This window comes from Macaca thibetana, chromosome 11, assembly GCF_024542745.1.
Source record: "Macaca thibetana thibetana isolate TM-01 chromosome 11, ASM2454274v1, whole genome shotgun sequence".
Lineage (NCBI taxonomy): Eukaryota > Metazoa > Chordata > Mammalia > Primates > Cercopithecidae > Macaca > Macaca thibetana.
In genome coordinates, this window is record NC_065588.1 from 46,729,802 (window position 1) to 46,751,632 (window position 21,831).

At 42.8% G+C, this 21,831-nt stretch overlaps 1 protein-coding gene and 1 pseudogene across 1 annotated transcript in view; one reads left to right on the forward strand and one right to left on the reverse strand.

The window, feature by feature from the left end:
• The window catches only part of FAM186A (family with sequence similarity 186 member A), a 77,695-nt gene that overhangs the window by 39,473 nt on the left and 16,391 nt on the right, over window positions 1-21,831 (reverse strand). The gene's annotated exons all lie outside the window — the stretch shown is intronic.
• On the forward strand, window positions 1,846-2,306 carry LOC126931025 (60S ribosomal protein L26-like; annotated as a pseudogene).

Genomic DNA, 21,831 nt, shown 5'->3' on the forward strand with positions numbered 1-21,831 from the left:
CTGTAACTGCTAAAAAAAAAAAGAAAAAGAAAAGAAAAGAAAGAAAATAAAAGAAAACAGAAAAAAATGCAAGTTGCTTCTTTTTTCCTTTCTTACCTGGAAAACAGTTATCAGAATATGCCTCAAACATACTTTTCTTTCATTATCTCCTTTGCTCAAGAATCTTATCACTTATTAGCTTAGTACATTGAGTATATGGGGAAGAAAAAGAATTTTATCAGCAAATCTCTTTTCTTCCTCACTCTATCCTAGAAATTTTTTATGGATGTAATTACCACCTCATATACGGCATTTGGAAATTTGTGAAGTCATTTTTGGTTGTCATAATAATTGTGAGGGTGGACTACTGGCATTTAGTAGAGGGTACTAAGGAATGCTAGCCCATCCTACAGTGCAACGGACAGTATCACACAATGAAGAACTGTCTCAAATCCTGTGTGTCTTGTGAATATCTCACAGGACATTCATGTAGGAAAAAAAAATCTATTTATAATTATCCAAGCCTAAAACCAAACTCCAAATCTAAACACAGACCAAGATCAGTGTCTCACACCTGTAATCCGAGTGCTTTGGGAGACCAAAGTGGGAGGATCTCTGGAGGCCATGCATTCAAAACCAGCCTGGGTGACAAAGTGAGATCCTGCCTCTGAAAAAAAAATTTTTTTTGACGGGTCATGGTGGCTCACGCCTGTAATCCCAGCACTCTGGGAGGCTGAGGTGGGTGGATCACTTGTGGTCAGGAGTTCAAGACCAGCCTGGCCAACATGGTGAAACCCCATCTGTCCTAAAAATACAATAAATGAGCTGGGCATGGTGGAGGATGCCTGTAATTCCAGCTACTCGGGAAGCTGAGGCAGGAGAATGTCTTGAACTCAGGAGGTGAAGGTTGCAGTGAGCCAAGATCGCCGCACTACTGCACTCCAGCCTGGGCAACAAGAGTGAAACTCCATCTCAAAAAAAAAAAAAAAAAATTAACACAAAGTGTTTTTTGCCCAATTTAATGATACACTGCAATTTCCACAAATACAAATATTATGTAAATCAATAAAAAAATGTTATTTAAAATTTCTCCAAGAAATTTTCACCATTCTGGAACACCACAGTACCAACAGCAATGCACTAGTGATAAGAATTTTTTTTTTTTTTTTTTTTTTTTTTGAGACGGAGTCTCGCTCTGTCGCCCAGGCTGGAGTGCAGTGGCTGGATCTCAGCTCACTGCAAGCTCCGCCTCCTGGGTTTACGCCATTTTCCTGCCTCAGCCTCCCGAGTAGCTGGGACTCGCCCGCCACCTCGCCCGGCTAGTTTTTGTATTTTTTAGTAGAGACGGGGTTTCACCGTGTTAGCCAGGATGGTCTCGATCTTCTGACCTCGTGATCCGCCCGTCTTGGCCTCCCAAAGTGCTGGGATTACAGGCTTGAGCCACTGCGCCCAGCCAATAAGAATATTTAGTGCCAGTACAATAAAGCTGAATTTGTATCAGCCTCCATTTGTATCTTTCATATTTATTTTAATTTTACATATAGATGCAAGCCTCTGTCTACTTCTAGTGAAGTTTGACCTAGGATTTACACACTGAAATGCATGTTATTATAAATTGTTTTCCTTTTACTTATTCTCACACATATTAATTTTTAAAGTATAGGTAGTTTATGAATATCATTTTACAGCAATAAAAAAATGTTAAAAATATTTTTTAAAGCCATAGTAAATCTGACAGTTAAGACACTGGTTCAGCCCTTCCAACTTTATTATTCTTTCATTTTGGCTTCAGACAAACTGAACTCTCTCTACACTCCTTATAATAAGAGTAAGATGAGCGTGTAGTTCTCTTTCCTTTTGTGGCCATCATTGAAGCCAGGGTGGCCGAAATGAAGTTCAATCCCTTTGTGACTTCCGACCGAAGCAAGAATCACAAAAGGCATTTCAATGCACCTTCCCACATTCGCAGGAAGATTATGTCTTCCCCTCTTTCCAAAGAGCTGAGAGAGAAGTACAATGTGCGATCCATGCCCATCCGAAAGGATGATGAAGTTCAGGTTGTATGAGGACACTATAAAGGTCAGCAAATGGGCAAAGTAGTCCAGGTTTACAGGAAGAAATATGTTATCTGCACTGAACGGGTGCAGCGGGAAAAGGCTAATGGCACAACCGTCCATGTGGGCACTCGCCAAAGCAAGGTAGTTCTCACTAGGCTAAAACTGGACAAAGACAGCAAAATGATCCTTGAACAAAAAGCTAAATCTCACCAACTAGGAAAGGAAAAGAGCAAATACAAGGAAGAAACAATTGAGAAGATGCAGGAATAAAGTAATCTTATATACGAGCTTTGATTAAAATTTAAAACCAAAAAAAAGAGTAAGATTTGGATTTTGCCAACCAAATCATCATGCAAAATGAGTATTCTGATGTTAGGTGTATCTGCTGTTACAGCCAATAATAATTTAAGTCAGGAACACAGGAGAGCCAAGGCAAAGTTTGCTAAGCCAAATGATGAAGAATAACATTACAAGCTAACACATAGCACAGTGATCAAGGAAAAAATACTACCAACTCCTCATAAATTCTCCCAGAAAAATGAAGAGGAAAAAATACTTCCCAACTCACCCTTTGAGATCAATGTATACTGAAGACAGACAAAGGCACTACAAAATAAGAAAACTAAATACAAACATACCCGATGAATATTGATACAGAAAACCTTACCAAAATACTAGCAAACAGAATTCAACAGCACATTAAAAGGATTATACACCATGATCAAGTGAGATTTATTTCTAGAATGCAAGGATGGTTAAATATACGTAAATCAATCAATGCAATGTGCCAAATTAACAGAATGACAGAAAAAAAAACACATATGATCATCACAATTGATTTAGAAAAAGCATTTGACAAAATTTAACACCCTTTCATGATAAAAAAAGAAAAAAATACAAAAGAGGCTGGGCACAGTAGCTCATGCCTGTAACCCCAGCACTTTGAGAGGCCAAGGCAGAAGTTTCGCTTTAGTCCAGGAGTTCGAGACCAGCCTGAGCAACATGGTGAAACCCTGGCTCCACAAAAAATAAAAAATATCAGCCAGGTATGGTGGCGTGTGCTTATAGTTACAGCTAGTCAGGAGGCTGAGGTGTGAGGATTGCTTGAACCTGGGAAGTCAAGGCTGCAGTGAGCCATGATTGTGCCACTGCACTCCAGCCTTGGTGACAGAGTGAGCCCTTGTCTTAACAAGAACAAAAAACACACACTAAAGAAACTAGAAATAGAAGAAAACTTCTTCAACATAATAAAGGCCATATACAAAAAGCCCACAGATTATAATATACTCAATAGTGAAAGACTGCAAGTTTTTCTCCAAGATTAGGAACAAGGCAAGGAGGCCCACTTTCACCATCTATCTAACCTAGTACTGGAAGTCCTAGACACCACAATTAGGCAAGAAAAAGAAATAAAAGGCACACAATTTAGAAAGGAAAAAGTAAAATTATCTCTGTTCACAGATAACATGATCTTAAATTGTAGAAACCCTACATATGTAGAAAGCTCTATATACGTAGAAAGCCCTAAGGCTTACCCCCCTGTGCTCATATGCACGCGCACGCACACACACACACACACAAACACACTACTAGAACAATAAATTCAGCAAAGTTGCAGGGTAAAAAATACAGATCAGTCACATTGCTAACTACACTAACACTGAGCAATATGAAAAAGAAATTAAGAAAACAATGCCATTTATAATAGCATCAAAAATAATAATGTATTTAGAAATTGCAGCTCACACCTGTAATCCCAGCACTTTGGAAGGCCGAGACAGGTGGATCACCTGAGGTTGGGAGTTTAAGACCAGTCTGGCCAACATGGTGAAACCCTGTCTCTACAAAAATACAAAAATTATTCAGGTATGATGGTGGGTGCTTGTAGTCCCAGCTACTTGGGAGGCTGAGGTGGGAGAATCACTTGAACCTGGGAGGCAGAGGTTGCAGTGAGCTGAGATTGCGCCACTGCACTCCAGCCTGCGTAACAGAGAGAGACTCTGTCACAAAAATAATAATACTGAGAGGCCAAGACAGGTGGATCACTTGAGGTCAGAAGTTCGGGACCAGCCTGGCCAACATGGTGAAACCCCGTCTTTACTAAAAATACAAAAATTAGCCAGCACGGTGGCAGGCACCTGTAATCCCAGCTACTCAGGAGGCTGAGGCAGAAATGCTTGCACCCAGGAGGCGGAGCTTGCAGTGAGCTACGATCGCACCACCGCACTCCAGCCAGGGCAGCAGAGCAAGACTCCATCTCAAAAATAAATAAATAAATAAAAATTTAAAATAATAATAATAATAAATTTAGAAATAAACTTATCCAAGGAGGTAAAAGACTTGTATACTTGTTGTTTTCACTACAAAATGTTACTGAGAGAAATTAAACACAAGTAAATTGAAAGATATCCCATGTTTATGGATTGGAATATTTAATGCTGTTAAGATGTCAATACTACCCAAACCAATCTACATATTAATACAACCTCTATCAAAATCCCAATGGCTTTTGTTTTGTTTTGTTTTGTTTTTGCAGCAATACAAAAATTCATCCTAAAATTTACATGGAATCTCAAGGGACCCTGAATGGCTGAAACAATCTTGAAAAAGAAAAATGAAGTTGGAGATCCCACATTTTCTGATTTCAAACTTATTCCAAAGCTACATTAATCAAAATAATGTGGTACAGGCATAAAGACAGACTTATAACCTAATAGAATAGAATAGAGAGCGCATAAATAAACACCAAGTTAACAGTATGTGTATAGTATAGTGTATTCATAGCATAAGGTCAAATTATTTTCCACAAGGTTGCTAAGGCCACCCAATGAGGAAAGGACAGTCTTCTAAAAAAAACACACACACACACAAATGTTGGTGGGAAAACTGAATATCTACATATGAAAGAATGAAGTTGGATCCTTACCTTATATCATATAAAAAATTTAACTCTAATTTGCCAGTCTGTGTCTTTTAATTGGACCATTTAGTCCATTTACATTTAAGGTTAATATTGTTATGTATGAACTTGATCCTGTCATGGTGATATCAGCTGGTTATTTTGCTCGTTAGTTGAAGACTCATCAGTTTGCTGTATTCAGGAGACCCATCTCACATGCAGAGACACACATAGGCTCAAAATAAAGGGATGGAGGAAGATCTACCAAGCAAATGGAGAACAAAAAAAAGCAGGGGTTGCAATCCTAGTCTCTGATAAAACCGACTTTAAACCATCAAAGATCAAAGGAGACAAGGAAGGCCATTACATAATGGTAAAGGGATCAATTCAACAGGAATAGCTAACTATCCTAAATATATATGCACCCAATACAGGAGCACCCAGATTCATAAACCAAGTCCTTAGAGACTTACAAAGAGACTTAGACTCCCATACAATAATAATGGGAGACTTCAACACCCCACTGTCAACATTAGACAGCTCAACGAGACAGAAAGTTAACAAGGATATCCAGGAATTGAACTCAACTCTGCACCAAGGGGTCCTAATAGACATCTACAGAACTCTCCACCCCAAATCAACAGAATATACATTCTTCTCAGCACCACATCGCACTTATTCCAAAATTGACCACACAGTTGGAAGTAAAGCACTCCTCAGCAAATGTAAAAGAACAGAAATTATAACAAGCTGTCTCTCAGACCACAGTGCAATCAAACTAGAACTCAGGACTAAGAAACTCAATCAAAACCACTTAACTACATGGAAACTGAACAACCTGCTCCTGAATGACTACTGAGTACATAACGAAATGAAGACAGAAATAAAGATGTTCTTTGAAACCAATGAGAACAAAGATACAACATACCAGAATCTCTGGGACACATTTAAAGCAGTGTGTAGAGGGAAATTTATAGCACTAAATGCCCACAAGAGAAAGCTGGAAAGATCTAAAATTGACACCCTAACATCACAATTAAAAGAACTAGAGAAGCAAGAGCAAACACATTCAAAAGCTAGCAGAAAGCAAGAAATAACTAAGATCAGAGCAGAACTGAAGGAGATAGAGACACAAAAAACCCTCCAAAAAATCAATGAATCCAGGAGCTAGTTTTTTGAAAAGATCAACAAAGTTGATAGACTGCTAGCAAGACTAATAAAGAAGAAAAGAGAGAAGAATCAAATAGATGCAATAAAAAATGATAAAGGGGATATCACCACCGACCCCACAGAAATACAAACTACCATCAGAGAATACTATAAACACTTCTACACAAATAAACTAGAAAACCTAGAAGAAATGGATAATTTCCTGGACACTTACACTCTCCCAAGACTAAACCAGGAAGAAGTTGAATCCCTGAATAGACCAATAGCAGGCTCTGAAATTGAGGCAATCATTAATAGCCTACCAACCAAAAAAAGTCCAGGACCAGACGGATTCACAGCCGAATTCTACCAGAGGTACAAGGAGGAGCTGGGACCATTCCTTCTGAAACTATTCCAATCAATAGAAAAAGAGGGAATCCTCCCTAACTCATTTTATGAGGCCAACATCATCCTGATACCAAAGCCTGGCAGAAACACAACAAAAAAAGATAATTTTAGACCAATATCCCTGATGAACATTGATGCAGAAATCCTCAGTAAAATACTAGCAAACCGAATCCAGCAGCACATCAAAAAGCTTATCCACCATGATCAAGTGGGCCTCATCCCTGGGATGCAAGGCTGGTTCAACATACAAAAATCAATAAACGTAATCCAGCATATAAACAAAACCAAAGACAAAAACCACATGATTATCTCAATAGATGCAGAAATGGCCTTTGACAAAATTCAACAGCACTTCATGCTAAAAACTCTCAATAAATTCGGTATTGATGGAACGTATCTCAAAATAATAAGAGCTATTTATGACAAACCCACAGCCAATATCATCCTGAATGGGCAAAAACTGGAAGCATTCCCTTTGAAAACCGGCACAAGACAGGGATGCCCTCTCTCACCACTTCTATTCAACATAGTGTTGGAAGTTCTGGCTAGGGCAATCAGGCAAGAGAAAGAAATAAAGGGTATTCAGTTAGGAAAAGAAGAAGTCAAATTGTCCCTGTTTGCAGATGACATGATTGTATATTTAGAAAATCCCATCATCTCAGCCCAAAATCTCCTTAAGCTGATAAGCAACTTCAGCAAAGTCTCAGGATACAAAATTAATGTGCAAAAATCACAAGCATTCTTATACACCAGTAACAGACAAACAGAGAGCCAAATCATGAATGAACTTCCATTCACAATTGCTTCAAAGAGAATAAAATACCTAGCAATCCAACTTACAAAAGATGTAAAGGACATCTTCAAGGAGAACTACAAACCACTGCTCAGTGAAATAAAAGAGGACACGAGGACACAAACAAATGGAAGAACATACCATGCTCATGGATGGGAAGAATCGATATTGTGAAAATGGCCATACTGCCCAAGGTAATTTATAGATTCAATGCCATTCCCATCAAGCTACCAATGACTTCCTTCACAGAATTGGAAAAAACTGCTTTAAAGTTCATATGGAATCAAAAAAGACCCTGCATTGCCAAGACAATCCTAAGCCAAAAGAACAAAGCTGGAGGCACCATGCTACCTGACTTCAAACTATACTACAAGGCTACAGTAACCAAAATAGCATGGTACTGGTACCAAAACAGAGATATAGATCAATGGAACAGAACAGAGTCCTCAGAAATAATACCACACATCTACAGCCATCTGATCTTTGACAAACCTGACAAAAACAAGAAATGGGGAAAGGATTCCCTATTTAATAAATGGTGCTGGGAAAATTGGCTAGCCATAAGTAGAAAGCTGAAACTGGATCCTTTCCTTACTCCTTATACGAAAATTAATTCAAGATGGATTAGAGACTTAAATGTTAGACCTAAAACCATAAAAACCCTAGAAGAAAACCCAGGTAATACCATTCAGGACATAGGCATGGGCAAGGACTTCATGTCTAAAACACCAAAAGCAATGGCAACAAAAGCCAAAATTGACAAATGGGATCTAATTAAACTAAAGAGCTTCTGCACAGCAAAAGAAACTACCATCAGAGTGAACAGGCAACCTACAGAATGGGAGAAAATTTTTGCAATCTACTCATCTGACAAAGGGCTAATATCCAGAACCTACAAAGAACTCAAACAAATTTACAAGAAAAAAACAAACAGCCCCATCAAAAAGTGGGCAAAGGATATGAACAGACATTTCTCAAAAGAAGACATGCATACAGCCCACAGACACATGAAAAAATGCTCGTCATCACTGGCCATCAGAGAAATGCAAATCAAAACCACAATGAGATACCATCTCACACCAGTTAGAATGGCAATCATTAAAAAGTCAGGAAACAACAGGTGCTGGAGAGGATGTGGAGAAATAGGAACACTTTTACACCGTTGGTGGGATTGTAAACTGGTTCAACCATTGTGGAAAACAGTATGGCGATTCCTCAAGGATCTAGAACTAGAAATACCATATGACCCAGCCATCCCATTACTGGGTGTATACCCAAAGGATTATAAATCATGCTGCTATAAAGACACATGCACATGTATGTTTATTGTGTCACTATTCACAATAGCAAAGTGTTAGAATCAACCCAAATGTCATCAGTGACAGACTGGATTAAGAAAATGTGGCATATATACACCATGGAATACTATGCAGCCATAAAAAACGATGAGTTCATGTCCTTTGTAGGGACATGGATGCAGCTGGAAACCATCATTCTCAGCAAACTATCACAAGAACAGAAAACCCAACACTGCATGTTCTCACTCATAGGTGGGAATTGAACAATGAGATCACTTGGACTCTGGAAGGGGGAAATCACACACTGGGGCTCATTATGGGGAAGGGGGAGGGGAGAGGGATGGCATTGGGAGTTACACCTGATGTAAATGATGAGTTGATTGGTGCTGATAAGTTGATGGGTGCAGCACACCAACATGGCACAAGTATGCATATGTAACAAACCTGCACATTGTGCACATGTACCCTAGAACTTAAAGTATAATAAAAAAAAATTTAACTCAAAATAGATTAAAGACCTAATACTTATAAAACACTTAGAAGAAAACATAGGAGAAAGGCTTCATGGCATTGGATTTGGCAATGATTTCTTGGACATGACACAAAATCACATGCAATAAAAGTAAAAATAGATAAATGGGCTGGGCACAGTGGCTCACGCCTGTAATCCCAGCACTTTGGGAAGCCGAGGCAGGCGGATCACAAGGTCAGGAGATCGAGACCATCCTGGCTAACATGGTGAAACCCTGTCTCTAGTAAAAATACAAAAAAATTTAGCCAGGCATGGTGGCAGGTGCCTATAGACCCAGCTACTCGGGAGGCTGAGACAAGAGAATTACTTGAACTTGGGAGGCAGAGGTTGCAGTGAGCTGAGATCCCGCCACTGCACGCCAGCCTGGGCAACAGAGCGAGACTCCATCTCAAAAAAAAAAAAAAAAGATAAATGAACTGTAACAAAGTTAAAAACATTTGTTTGTCAAAGGACAAAATCAACAGATTGAAAAGTCAACCTGGGAAATGGGAGAAAATATTTGCAAATTGTATATCCAGTAAGGGTTAATATCCACAACATATAAATAATGTGTACAAAATCAATGTCAAAAAAAACCACAAAACCCAAATAGGCTGCACACTGGTGGCTCACCCCTGTAATCCCAGGACTTTGGGAGGCCGAGGTGGGCAGATCAGTTGAAGTCAGGAGTTTGAGACCAGCCTGGCCAACATGGTGAAACCCTGTCCCTACTAAGAATGCAAAAATCAGCCAGGCATGGTGGCACACTCCTGTAATCCCAGCTACTCGGGCGGCTGAGGCACAGGAATCACTTGAGCCTGGGAGGTAGAGGTTGCAGTGAGCTGAGATTATGCCAGTGCACTTCAGCCTAGGCGACAGAGAGACACTCCATACCCCCAAAAAAACAAAAACAAAAACCCAAATAAACCAATTTTAAAATGGGCAAAGGATCCAAAAAAGATATATAAATGGCCCAAAAATATATGAAAATGTGTTCAACATAACTAGTCATTAGGAAAACATAAATCAAAATCACAATAATATACTAGTTCATACCCGTTAAGATGGCTACTATGAAAAAAACAGAAAATAACAAGTGTGGGTGAGGCTGTGCAAAATTGGAGGCCTGTGCACTGCTGGTGGGAATGTAATATTGTGCACCTGCTGTGGAGAAAAGGATGACAATTCCTCCAGATATTAAAAATAGAATCACCATATGATCTAGCAATTGTTCTCTGTGTATACATCCAAAAGAATTATAAGCAGGATCCCTAAGAAATATCTGTACACTCATGCTCATAATGTCATTATTCACAATAATCAAGAGGTAGAAGTAACCCAAGTGTCCATTAACAGATAAATGGATAAACAAAATGTGGTGTATAATTATATATATACACAATGGAGGCTGGGCACAGTGGCTCATGCCTGTAATCCCAGCACTTTGGGAGGCTGAGGTGGGCGGGTCACTTGAGGTCAGCAGTTTGAGGCCACCCTGGCCAACATGATGAAACCTCGTGTTGCACTAAAAAACACAAAAATTAATCGGGCATGGAGGCGGGTGCCCGTAATCCCAGCTACTTGGGAGGCTGAGGCAGGAGAATCGCTTGAACCCGGGAGATGTAGGTTACAGTGAGCCAAGATTGTGCCATAGCACTCCAGCCTGAGCAACAGAGGGAGACTTTGTCTCAAAAAATTTAATGTAATTTAATTTTTTTTTTTTTTTTTTTGAGGCAGAGTCTTAGTCTTTTACCCAGCCTAGAGTGCAGTGGCATGATCCCAGCTCACTGCAAACTCCGCCTTCTGGGTTCAAGTGATTCTCCTGCCTTAGCCTCCCGAGTAGCTGGGATTACAGGTGCCCACCACCACGCCCAGCTAATTTTTGCATTTTTCGGTACAGACAGGGTTTCACTATCTTGGCCAGGCTGGTCTGGAACTCCTGACCTCATGATCCACCTGCCTCTGCCTCCCAAAGTGCTGGGACTACAGGCGTGAACCACTGTGCCTGGCCGACTTAATTTAATTTTAAAATATACATAATAGAATGTTGTTCAGCCTTAAAATTGAAGGATATTTTGACATGCACTACAATATGGATGAGCCTTGAACATACTATGCTAAGTGAATAAGCCAGTCATAAAAAGACAAATACTTTATGATTCCACTTAAATGAGGCATCTAGAATAGCTGAATTCATAGAAACTAAGTACAGTTGTGGTTTTCAGGGGATAAGGAGAAAGGGAAATGGATGCTGTTGTTTAATGGATACAGAACTTCAGTTTTCAAAGGTGAAATACTTCTGACTTTGGTTGCAAAATAATGTATAGCAATACATATTCACACTTAAAACTATTGTACTATATACTTAAAAATAATTAAGGCAGTAAATTTTATGTATATTTTACCACAATTTTTTTTTTTTTTTTTTTTCTGAGATGGAGTTTCGCTCTTGTTGCCCAGGTTGGAGCACAATGGCATGATCTTGGCTCACTGCAACATCAACCTCCCAGGTTCAAGCGATTATCCTGCCACAGCCTCCCAAGTAGCTGGGATTACAGGCATGCGCCACCACACCCAGTTAATTTTGTATTTTTAGTAGAGACGGTGTTTTACCATGTTGGTCAGGCTGGTCTCAAACTCCTGACCTCAAGTGATCTGCCTGCCTTGGCCTCCCAAAGCGTTGGGATTACAGGAGTGAGCCATCACACCTGGCCTAATTAATTTTTTTTTAATTTAAAGAGGAGTAATCAAATGTTAAGTGATGGAAATATTGGAATCAGAAAGAGAGGTGATGCAGTTGTAACAAATCTAACTTAAGAACACAGGAGACAGGAGACAAAGTTGGCCAAGCTGAGTGATAAAGAATAACATCATAACTAATGCATAGTATGGTAGTTAAAAAATAAATATGCTGGGTGCGGTGGCTCAAGCCCATAATCCCAGCACTTTGGGAGGCTGAAGCAAGTAGATCATGAGGTCAGGCGTTCGAGACAAGCCTGGGCAACATAGTGAAACCCCGTTTCTACTAAAAATACAAAAAATTAGCTGGGCATGGTGGCACGCACCTGTAATGCCAGCTACTCGGGAGGCTGATGCAGGAGAATTGCTTGAACCTAGGAGGCAGAGGTTGCAGTGAGCCAAGACTGTGCCACTGCATGCCAGCCCGGGTGACAGTGTGAGACTCCGTCTCCAAAAAAAAAAAAGAAAGAAAGAAATAATACTAGATAATACGAGGCCAGGCACGGTAGTTCACACTTGTGTAATCCTAGCACTTTGGGAGGCCAAGGCGGGCAAATCACTTGAGGTCAGGAGTTGGAGACCAACCTGCCCAAGATGGTGAAACCCCGTCTCTACTAAAAATACGAAAAATTAGCCAGGTATAGTGGTGGGTGCCTGTAATCCCAGGTATGTGGGAGGCTGAGGCAGAGAATTGCTTGAACCTGGGAGGCGGAGGTTACTGTGAGCCGAGATCGTGCCACTGCACTCCAGCCTCCTGGGTGACAGAGCAAGACTCTGTCTAAAAAAAAGAAAAAAAGAAAAAAAAGAAAGAAAGAAAGAATACTAGGCTGGGCAGTGGTGGCTCACACCTGTAATTGCAGCACTTTGGGAGGCCGAGGCGGGCGTATCACGAGGTCAGGAATTCAAGACCAGCCTGGTCAACATCGTGAAACCCCGTCTCTACTAAAAATACAAAAATTAGCCGGGTGTGTTGGCATGCACCTGCAGTCCCAGCTACTCGGTAGGCTGAGGCAGGAGAATTGCTCAAACCTGGGAGGCAGAGGTTGCAGTGAGCTGAGACCACACCATTGCACTCCAGCCTGGGTGACAGAGTGAGGCTCCATCTCAAAAAAGTAAAACAAAACAAAAAAAGAAATAATACTAATTGCTCACAAACTTTTCCAAAAAGTTGAAGAGAAAGGAGCAATTCCTAATTCATTATTTGATGTCAGCATTACCCTGATATTAAAATCAGACAGATGTAAAAGAAGAAAATTACAAACCAATATCCCTCACCTCATGAAAACAGTCACAAAAAATGCTTCATAAGATTTTCAAAAATTCTGGGACAGATAGGTGACCAATAAAATAAAACAGAAAATAGAAACAAACAATATCCTTAAAAAATAGTATCGTGGGCCGGGCGCGGTGGCTCAAGCCTGTAATCCCAGCACTTTGGGAGGCCAAGACGGGCAGATCACGAGGTCAGGAGATCGAGACCATCCTGGCTGACACGGTGAAACCCCGTCTCTACTAAAAAATACAAAAAAACTAGCCGGGCGAGGTGGCGGGCGCCTGTAGTCCCAGCTACTCGGGAGGCTGAGGCAGGAGAATGGCGTAAAAACCCGGGAGGCAGAGCTTGCAGTGAGCCAAGATCACGCCACTGCACTCCAGCCTGGGCAGCAGAGCGAGACTCTGTCTCAAAAAAAAAAAAAAAAATAGTATCGTGAACAAGTGGGATTTACCGTGGTATGCAAGGCTGATTCAAAATTTGATAATTTCTAAATGTAACTCACTAGGTCTACGGATTAAAGAAGAACAATTTATTGCCTCAGTATACACAGAAAAAGTAGTTGACAAAATTCAACATTCATTCATGATTTCTAAAAGAAGCTCGATAATAAACGAGGACTAGAGTGTAATTTCCTCAACCTGATAAAGACCATTTACAAAACATTTACAGCTAGCATCATACTTAATGGTGAAAGTTTTAAGCGCTCTAAAGGTTCTGTTCTAATCATTTGTACTCAACATTGGATAAATGTCCTAACCAATTCAATAAGGTCAAAAAAAGAAATACAAGAAAATGGATTGGAAAGAAAGAAGCAACATGGTTTCTATTTACGACAAAAAGTTTGTCCATGGGCCGGGCGCGGTGGCTCACGCCTGTAATCCCAGCACTTTGGGAGGCCGAGGCGGGCGGATCACAAGGTCAGGAGATCGAGACCACGGTGAAACCCCGTCTCTACTAAAAATACAAAAAATTAGCCGGGCGCGGTGGCGGGCGCCTGTAGTCCCAGCTACTCAGGAGGCTGAGGCAGGAGAATGGCGTAAACCCAGGAGGCGGAGCTTGCAGTGAGCCGAGATCGCGCCACTGCACTCCAGCCTGGGCGACAGAGCGAGACTCCATCTCAAAAAAAAAAAAAAAAAAAAAAAGTTTGTCCATGTAAAAACTTCCAAAGAATTTACCAAAGAGGCCAGGAGCAGCGTCTCACACCTGTAAACCCAGCACTTTGGGAGGCCAAGGCTGGCAGGTCACTTGAGTCCAGAAGTTCAGGACCAGACTGGCCAATGTCATGCAACTCTCTCTCTATCAAAAATACAAAAATTAGCCGGGCGTGGTGGCACGTGCCTGTAGTCCCATCTACTTGGGAGGCTGACGCAGGAGAATCGCTTGAACCCGGGAGGCAGAGGTTGCAGTGAGCCAAGATCACTCCACTGCACTCCAGCCTGGGCCACAGAGCGACACTCCATCTCAAAAAAAAATAAATAAATAAAAATAAAAAAATAAAATAAAATAAAACAAACCAAAAACCATTTATTTACACTAGCAATATACAATTAGAAATTGAAATTTGGCCGAGCATGGTGGCTCATGCCTGTAATCCCAGCACTTTGGGAGGCCGAGGCGTGTGAATCACCTGAGGTCAGGAGTTTGAGACCAGCATGGCCAACATGGTGAAACCCTGTCTCTACTAAAAACACAAAAAATTAGCTGGACATGTTGATGCACACCTGTAATCCCAGCTACTCAGGAGACTGAGGCAAAAGAATCACTTGAACCTGGGAAGTGGAGGTTACAGCTAGCTGAGATTACACCATTGCACTCCAGGCTGGGCAACAAGTGCAAAACTCTGTTCCAAAAAAAAAAAGTAGCCAGGTGTGGTGGTGCATACCTGTAACCTCAGCTACTCAGGAGGCTGAGGTAGGAGAATCGCCTGAACCTGAGAGGCAGAGATTGCAGTGAGCCGAGACTGTGCTACTGCACTCCAGCCTGGGCGACAGAGAGAGACTCCGTCTCAAAAAAAAAAAAAGAAAAAGAAATTGAAATTTAATAAAACAGTGTCACAGGAGCCTATGGGTGTCACTTTGCCATCCAGAAACCTCTGCGGCCAGCGAAGCCTCTGCTTGAGTTTTGCTCATGCCCGCTGGGCTCATTCCACCTACTAGGCCCAGCAGGCTGCCCTCAGATCATGATACCGGCCCGAATCCTATGCCTGCCAAGGGTGAGCCAGGCATGGAGTAGAGAGGGGTGTGTGAGCAAACAAGTGCAGGGTTTGGCCACCGTGCACCCCCGCTGTAGCAGCAGGGCAGGCATCTCCAGGTGCTGGCACAAGCACTGGCTCTGGGAGAGGCTGTGGCTGGACCAGACATACCACAAGCGGGTTCTGCTGCAGGCACCAGTGTCCGGATGAGGAAAACTCAGTGGTGCCCAAAAGCTCAGAGGTCTGGGCCCTCAGAAGGATCACCACTTTTCATTCACACGGTCCGGGGGCATGTCACAACCGTAGCTCAGTGAGCCAGCTGGGGATGTGTTACAGCTCCTTTAGTTCCCGCCATTTAGTCCCAAGTTCCTACCCCTGTCTAGGAAGAATGAGGTTACATGGGCAACTGAAGGGTGAGCAAGGTGGAGAGGAGCTTTACTGAGTAACAGAACAGCTCTCAGCAGAGAGGATACCTGAAGTGAGTAGCTCCTATCTGCAGTCAAGTCATCCCAACAAGTGTAGAGGAGACTTGAAGTGGGTAGCTGCTATCCGAAGGCAGGTAGGCCTGATGAGTGTAGGCCACTCAAAGTGGATAGCTCGGCCGGGCGCGGTGGCTCAAGCCTGTAATCCTAGCACTTTGGGAGGCCGAGACGGGCGGATCACGAGGTCAGGAGATCGAGACCATCCTGGCGAACACGGTGAAACCCCGTCTCTACTAAAAAATACAAAAAACTAGCCGGGCGAGGCGGCGGGCGCCTGTAGTCCCAGCTACTCGCGAGGCTGAGGCAGGAGAATGGCGTAAACCCGGGGGGCGGAGCTTGCAGTGAGCTGAGATCCGGCCACTGCACTCCAGCCCGGGCGACAGAGCCAGACTCCGTCTCAAAAAAAAAAAAAAAAAAAAAACACACACAAAGTGGATAGCTCCTGTCTTCAGGCAGGTAGTCCCTAGGAGGCTCTGAGTCTGGCTAGGTTTGGGGTTTTTATGGGCTCAAAAGGGAGGAAGTGCATGCTGATTGGTCCATGGGCAGCCCTGGTGGGCCTGGAAAAAGTACCATCTGATTGGCCGAAAAGGCATCAAGGAAGCTTTCACTCTGGTCCTGGACTCCACCCTAAACTGGCATTGTGGGTTGAACCTCCTTTTACTTCTGTCTCTCTCAATCTCTCTCTCTCTCTCTTTTTTTTTTTTTTTTAGACAAGGTCTTATCCTGTTGCCCAGGCTGGAGTTCAGTGATGCAGTCATAGCTCACTGCAGCCTAGGACTCCTGGGCTCAAGAGATCCTTCCACCTTCACCTCCCAAGTAGCTGGGACTACAGACAAGTGCTACCATGGTCAGCTAATTATTTTGCTTTTTATTTTTATTTTTAGAGATGGGATCTCACTATGTTGCTCAAGCTGGTCTGAAACTCCTGGGCTCAAATGATCCTCCCACCTCAGCTTCCTGAGAGCTTGGGAGTATAGGCATGAGCCCCTGTGCCCAGCAGAACTCTGTTTAAAGATGCACAATTGAAAGGGGCAATCTTCTGGCAGTGGAAGAAACACAGACAGGAAGAAACACCATTTGGCAATTAGGTACTAAAAAGGGGGTAAAAAGAGAGCTACAATCACCAGGACAGTACGTTATTAGTGTAATGACAGACAAATACATGAGTGGAATAGACTAGAGTGCCTAGAAAAGGACTCACATATATGTGGTCAATTGATTTTTGACAGAGGTGCAAATGCAACTCAGTAGAGAAAGGACAGTCTTTTTAACAAGTGGTATTCAAATAATTGAATATCCACAAGCCAGAAGAGAAAAACAAGCTTTTATTAACGTCTTGCACAATATTTCAAAAATTTAGTCAAATGATTCTACAAGCTAAATATAAAATTTAACACTATAAACCTCCTAGAAGAAAACATAGGAGAAAATACTTATGACCTCGGGTTAAGGCAGTGATTTATTTGATATGATAACAAAGTCACAACCAATGAAAATACAACATAAGGCCAGGTGTGGTGGCTCACGCCTGTAATCCTAGCACTTTGGGAGGCCAAGGCAGGTGAATCACCTGAGGTCAGGAGTTGGAGACCAGCCTAGCCAACATGGCGAAACCCCTTCTCTACTAAAAATACAAAAATTAGCTGGGCGTGGTGGCAGGCACCTATAATCCCAGCTACTCGGGAGGCTGAGGCAAGAGAATTGCTTGAAGCCGGTGGGGGCAGAGGTTGCAGTGAGCCAAGATCGCACCACTTCTTTTGCCTGGGCAAAAGAACAAAACTCTGTCTCAAAAAAAAAAAGAAAAGAAAAGAAAGTACAACATGATATATTAGATTTCACAAAAACATAAGACTTCTGCAATATGAAAGATACTGTTAAGAAAATGAAAAGTGGGCCAGGCACAGTGGCTCACGCCTGTAATCCCAGCACTTTGGGAGGCCAAGGTGGGTAGATCACCTGGGGTCAGGAGTTTGAGACCAGGCTGACCAACCTACAAACGAAATACCAAACCAACATACCAAAAATACAAAATTAGCCAGTGTGGTGGCACATGCCTGTAATCCCAGCTACTCTGGAGGCTGAGGTAGGAGAATCGCTTGAACCGGGAGGCGGGAGGCGGAGGTTGCAGTGAGCAGAGATTGCAACATTGCACTCCAGCCTGGGCAACAAGAGGGAAACTCTGTCTCAAAAAAAAAAAAAAAAAAGAAAATGAAAAGTCAGGTGAGCAAGGTCACGCCTGTAATCCCAACACTTTGGGAGGCCGAGGTGGGTGGATCACAAGGTCAGAAGATTAGCCTGGCCAAGATAGTGAAACCCTGCATCTACTCAAAACTACAAAAATTAGCCGGATGCAGTGGCAGGCGCCTATAATCCCAGCTACTCAGGAGGCTGAGGGAGGAGAATTATTTGAACCCCAGGGGCGAGGATACAGTGAGCCGAGATTGCACCACTGCACTGCAGCCTGGGTGACAGAGTGAGACTCCATCTCAAAAATATATACATACAAAAAACTAAATTAAAAAAATGAAAAGTCAAGTCACAGTCTGGGAGTAAAAATTTACAAATCATATAGCTAATGGGAATACAAATTGGCACAATTATTCTGGAAGAAAATGTGTCAGTGTTTAAAAGAACTTCAGGTACACTTACATTTTAACCCAGCAATCCCATTTCTAGGAATATACCCTGGAGGTGCACCTTCAACCATATGAAAATGCCTACGTATAAGGTTACTTACTGCAGCATTGTTTGTAATTATGAAGTATTGGAAATAACTTAAATGTCCATACATAGGAGAGTGGTTGAATTAACTATGGTATAACTGCACAGTGGATTATTTAAAAGAATAATGAAGGCTGGGTGCAGTGGCTCATGCCTGTAATCCCAGCACTTTGAGAGGCCAAGGCAGGCGGATCACCTGAGGTTACGAGTTTGAGACCAGCCTGGCCAACACGGTGAAACCCCATTTCTACTAAAAATACAAAAATTAGCTGGGCATGGTAGCGCACGCCTGTAATCCCAGCTGCTTGGGAAGCTGAAACACAAGAATCGCTTGAACCTGGGAGGCGGAGGTTGCAGTGTGCAGAGATCGCACCACTGCACTCCAGCCTGGGTGACAGACCGGGATTCCATCTCAAAAAAAGAAAACAAAACAAAAAGTATAAAGATCTCTGTGAACTGATATAAAGTAATCTCCAAGACACACAGTAAGTAAAAAAAAAAAAAAAAAGTAAAGCACAGCCAGGTGCAGTGGCTCACACCTGTAATCCCTGCACTTTGGGAGGCCGAGGCGGGCAGATCACAAGGTCAGGAGATCAAGACCTTCCTGGCTAACACGGTGAAACCCCGTCTGTACTAAAAATACAAAAAATTAGCAGGGTGTGGTGGCGGGCGCCTGTAGTCCCAGCTACTCGGGAGACTGAGGCAGGAGAATGGTGTGAACCCAGGAGGCGGAGCTTGCAGTGAGCCGAGATCGTGCCACTGCAATCCAGCCTGGGTGACAAAGCGAGACTCCATCTCAAAAAAAAAAGAAAAGAAAAGAAAAGAAAATTAGCCGGGCATAGTGGAGCACGCCTGTCATCCCAGCTGCTTAGGAGGCTGAGGCAGGAGAATCGCTTGAACCTGGGAGGTGGAGGTTGCGGTGAGCCAAGATCACGCCATTGCACTCCAGTCTGGGCAACCACAGTGAAACTCCATCTCAAAAAAAAAAAAAAAAGTAAAGCAGAAAAGAATATATCTATTGTATGTTACCCTTCATGTAAGAAAAAATGAGATATGAAAAACTCTGCACGAATCTACTCATTTGTGCAAAATAAATACAAGAAGGATAAGCCGGAGGCTAGAGAGATTGATTACATATAGGGTGTAGGTGGGGAAAAGGTGGAAAGAAAAGAGGAATGAAAATAGGGTAGCAAAGATAAGAAAGGAGTGACATTTTTCTGCATATAGCTCTGACTTTTAGCAGCACAGTAATGTTTCACATACCTTTCATATACTCAATAATAAACTGTTAAAGCCAACCTGTGTTTGGGCTGACCCAAAATGGAATATGAATACTAACAACTGAAATTAATTGTATACAAATGAATAACATAACTTCACTTAGAAGAAAATAAATAGGTGGCAACTTTGAAAACAGTATATTGAGTGGACAATGTAAGGTTAAATATAAAACAGTAGGACGTAAATGCAGTACTACTTAGTAAATGTGCTTCTTATATGCTTATGTATTAGTAATTCTGAAATTACATTATGTGTGTACTGGAAATCAACTAATAAATATATTGTATAGAATAAGAACTGGTGTTGGCTGGGTGTGGTGGCTCACATCTGTAATCCCTGCACTTTAGGAGGCCGAGGCTGGTGGATCACCTGAGGTCAGGAGTTCAAGACTGGCCTGGCCAACATGATGAAACCCTGCCTCTACTAAAAATACAAAAAAAAAAAAAAAAAAATTAGCTGGGCATGCTGGTGCGCGCCTGTAATCCTAGCTACTCAGGAGGCTGAGGCAGGAGGATCGCTTGAACCTGGGAGGTGGAGGTTGCAGTGAGCCGAGATCACGCCACTGCACTCCACCCTAGGCGACAGAGTAAGACTCCGTCTAAAAAACAAAAGAACTGGTGTCATGGGATCTTTGGGGTGTCACTTTTCTGGCCAGAAACCTCTGTGGCCAACTTTTGCCCAAGTTTTACTCAGGCCCACTGGGTTCATTTCGCCCATTCAGCAATGCAGGCTGCACTCAGCTCATGCTACTGGCTTGGATCCCATGCCTGCCAAGGGTGAGCCAGGTGTGGAGTGGTGAGGGGTATGTGAGCAAGTGAGCATGGAGCCCGGCCACTGTGCACAGCCAGGCATGCTATCTGCAGCAGAGTGGGCATCTCCAGGCACAGGCACGGGCGCCGGCTCCCTGTGAGGCTGCAGCTGGACCAGGCATACTGCAAGCAGCTTCCACAGCTAGCACTGGGCAATGTGGTGGCACCCAGAAGCTTGGAGACACCAGGAACCACAGAGCCCCAAAAAGGGAGTCACAGCCCTGACTTAGGGAGTTCCTAGGTCTGGGCTTCCTGAAGGGTCACAGCTCTTCTCTGTTTCTCTCTTCTTTCCTTCTCTCTACTCTCCTTCTCATCACCTGCAACATGGTGAGCAAGGGGCGTGTTTCAGCCCTGTTTGTGTTACGGCTCTTTCAGTCCCACCATTTGGCAGGTCCCAAGTTCTTGTCTTGCATTCAGAAAGAATGAGCTATGCAGACAAGTGGAGGGTGAGCAAGGTGAAGAGGGGCTTTATTGAGTGACAGAACAGCTCAGAGGAGACTCTCAGTGGGTAGCTCCTCTCCACAGGTAGCTCATCCCAATGAATGTCCGGCTCTCCACAGAGAGGAGACCCACAGTGGCTAGCAGTGGGCCAAGGTTGCACCACTGCACTCCAGCCTGGGCAACAGAGCGAGATTCCGTTGCAAAAAAATAAATAAATAAATTGATTGGTTAATTAATTAAATATAATGAAGAGATGGAAAGATATCCTATGTAAATGGAAACCAAAAAAGAACAGGAGCAGCTATACTTATATAACAGAACAGAAACTTTAAGTCAAAAACTAATAGAGCCAGGAAGGATTACATGCTTGTAATCTTGGAACTTTGGGAGGCCAAGGTGGGAAGATCACTTGAGGACAGGAGTTCGAGACCAGCTTGGGCAATATTGCAAGACCCTGTTTCTACAAAAAATTAGCCAGCGCCAGGCACGGTGGCTCAAACCTGTAATCCCAGAACTTTGGGAGGCCGAGACGGGCGGATCACGAGGTCAGGAGATCGAGACCATCCTGGCTAACATGGTGAAACCCCGTCTCTACTAAAAAATAGAAAAAACTAGCCGGGCGTGGTGGCGGGCGCCTGTAGTCCCAGCTACTCGGGAGGTTGAGGCAGCAGAATGGCGTGAACCCGAGAGGCGGAGCTTGCAGTGAGCTGAGATGCGGCCACTGTACTCCAGCCTGGGCGGCAGAGCGAGACTCCGTCTCAAAAAAACAAACAAACAAACAAACAAACAAAAAAATTAGA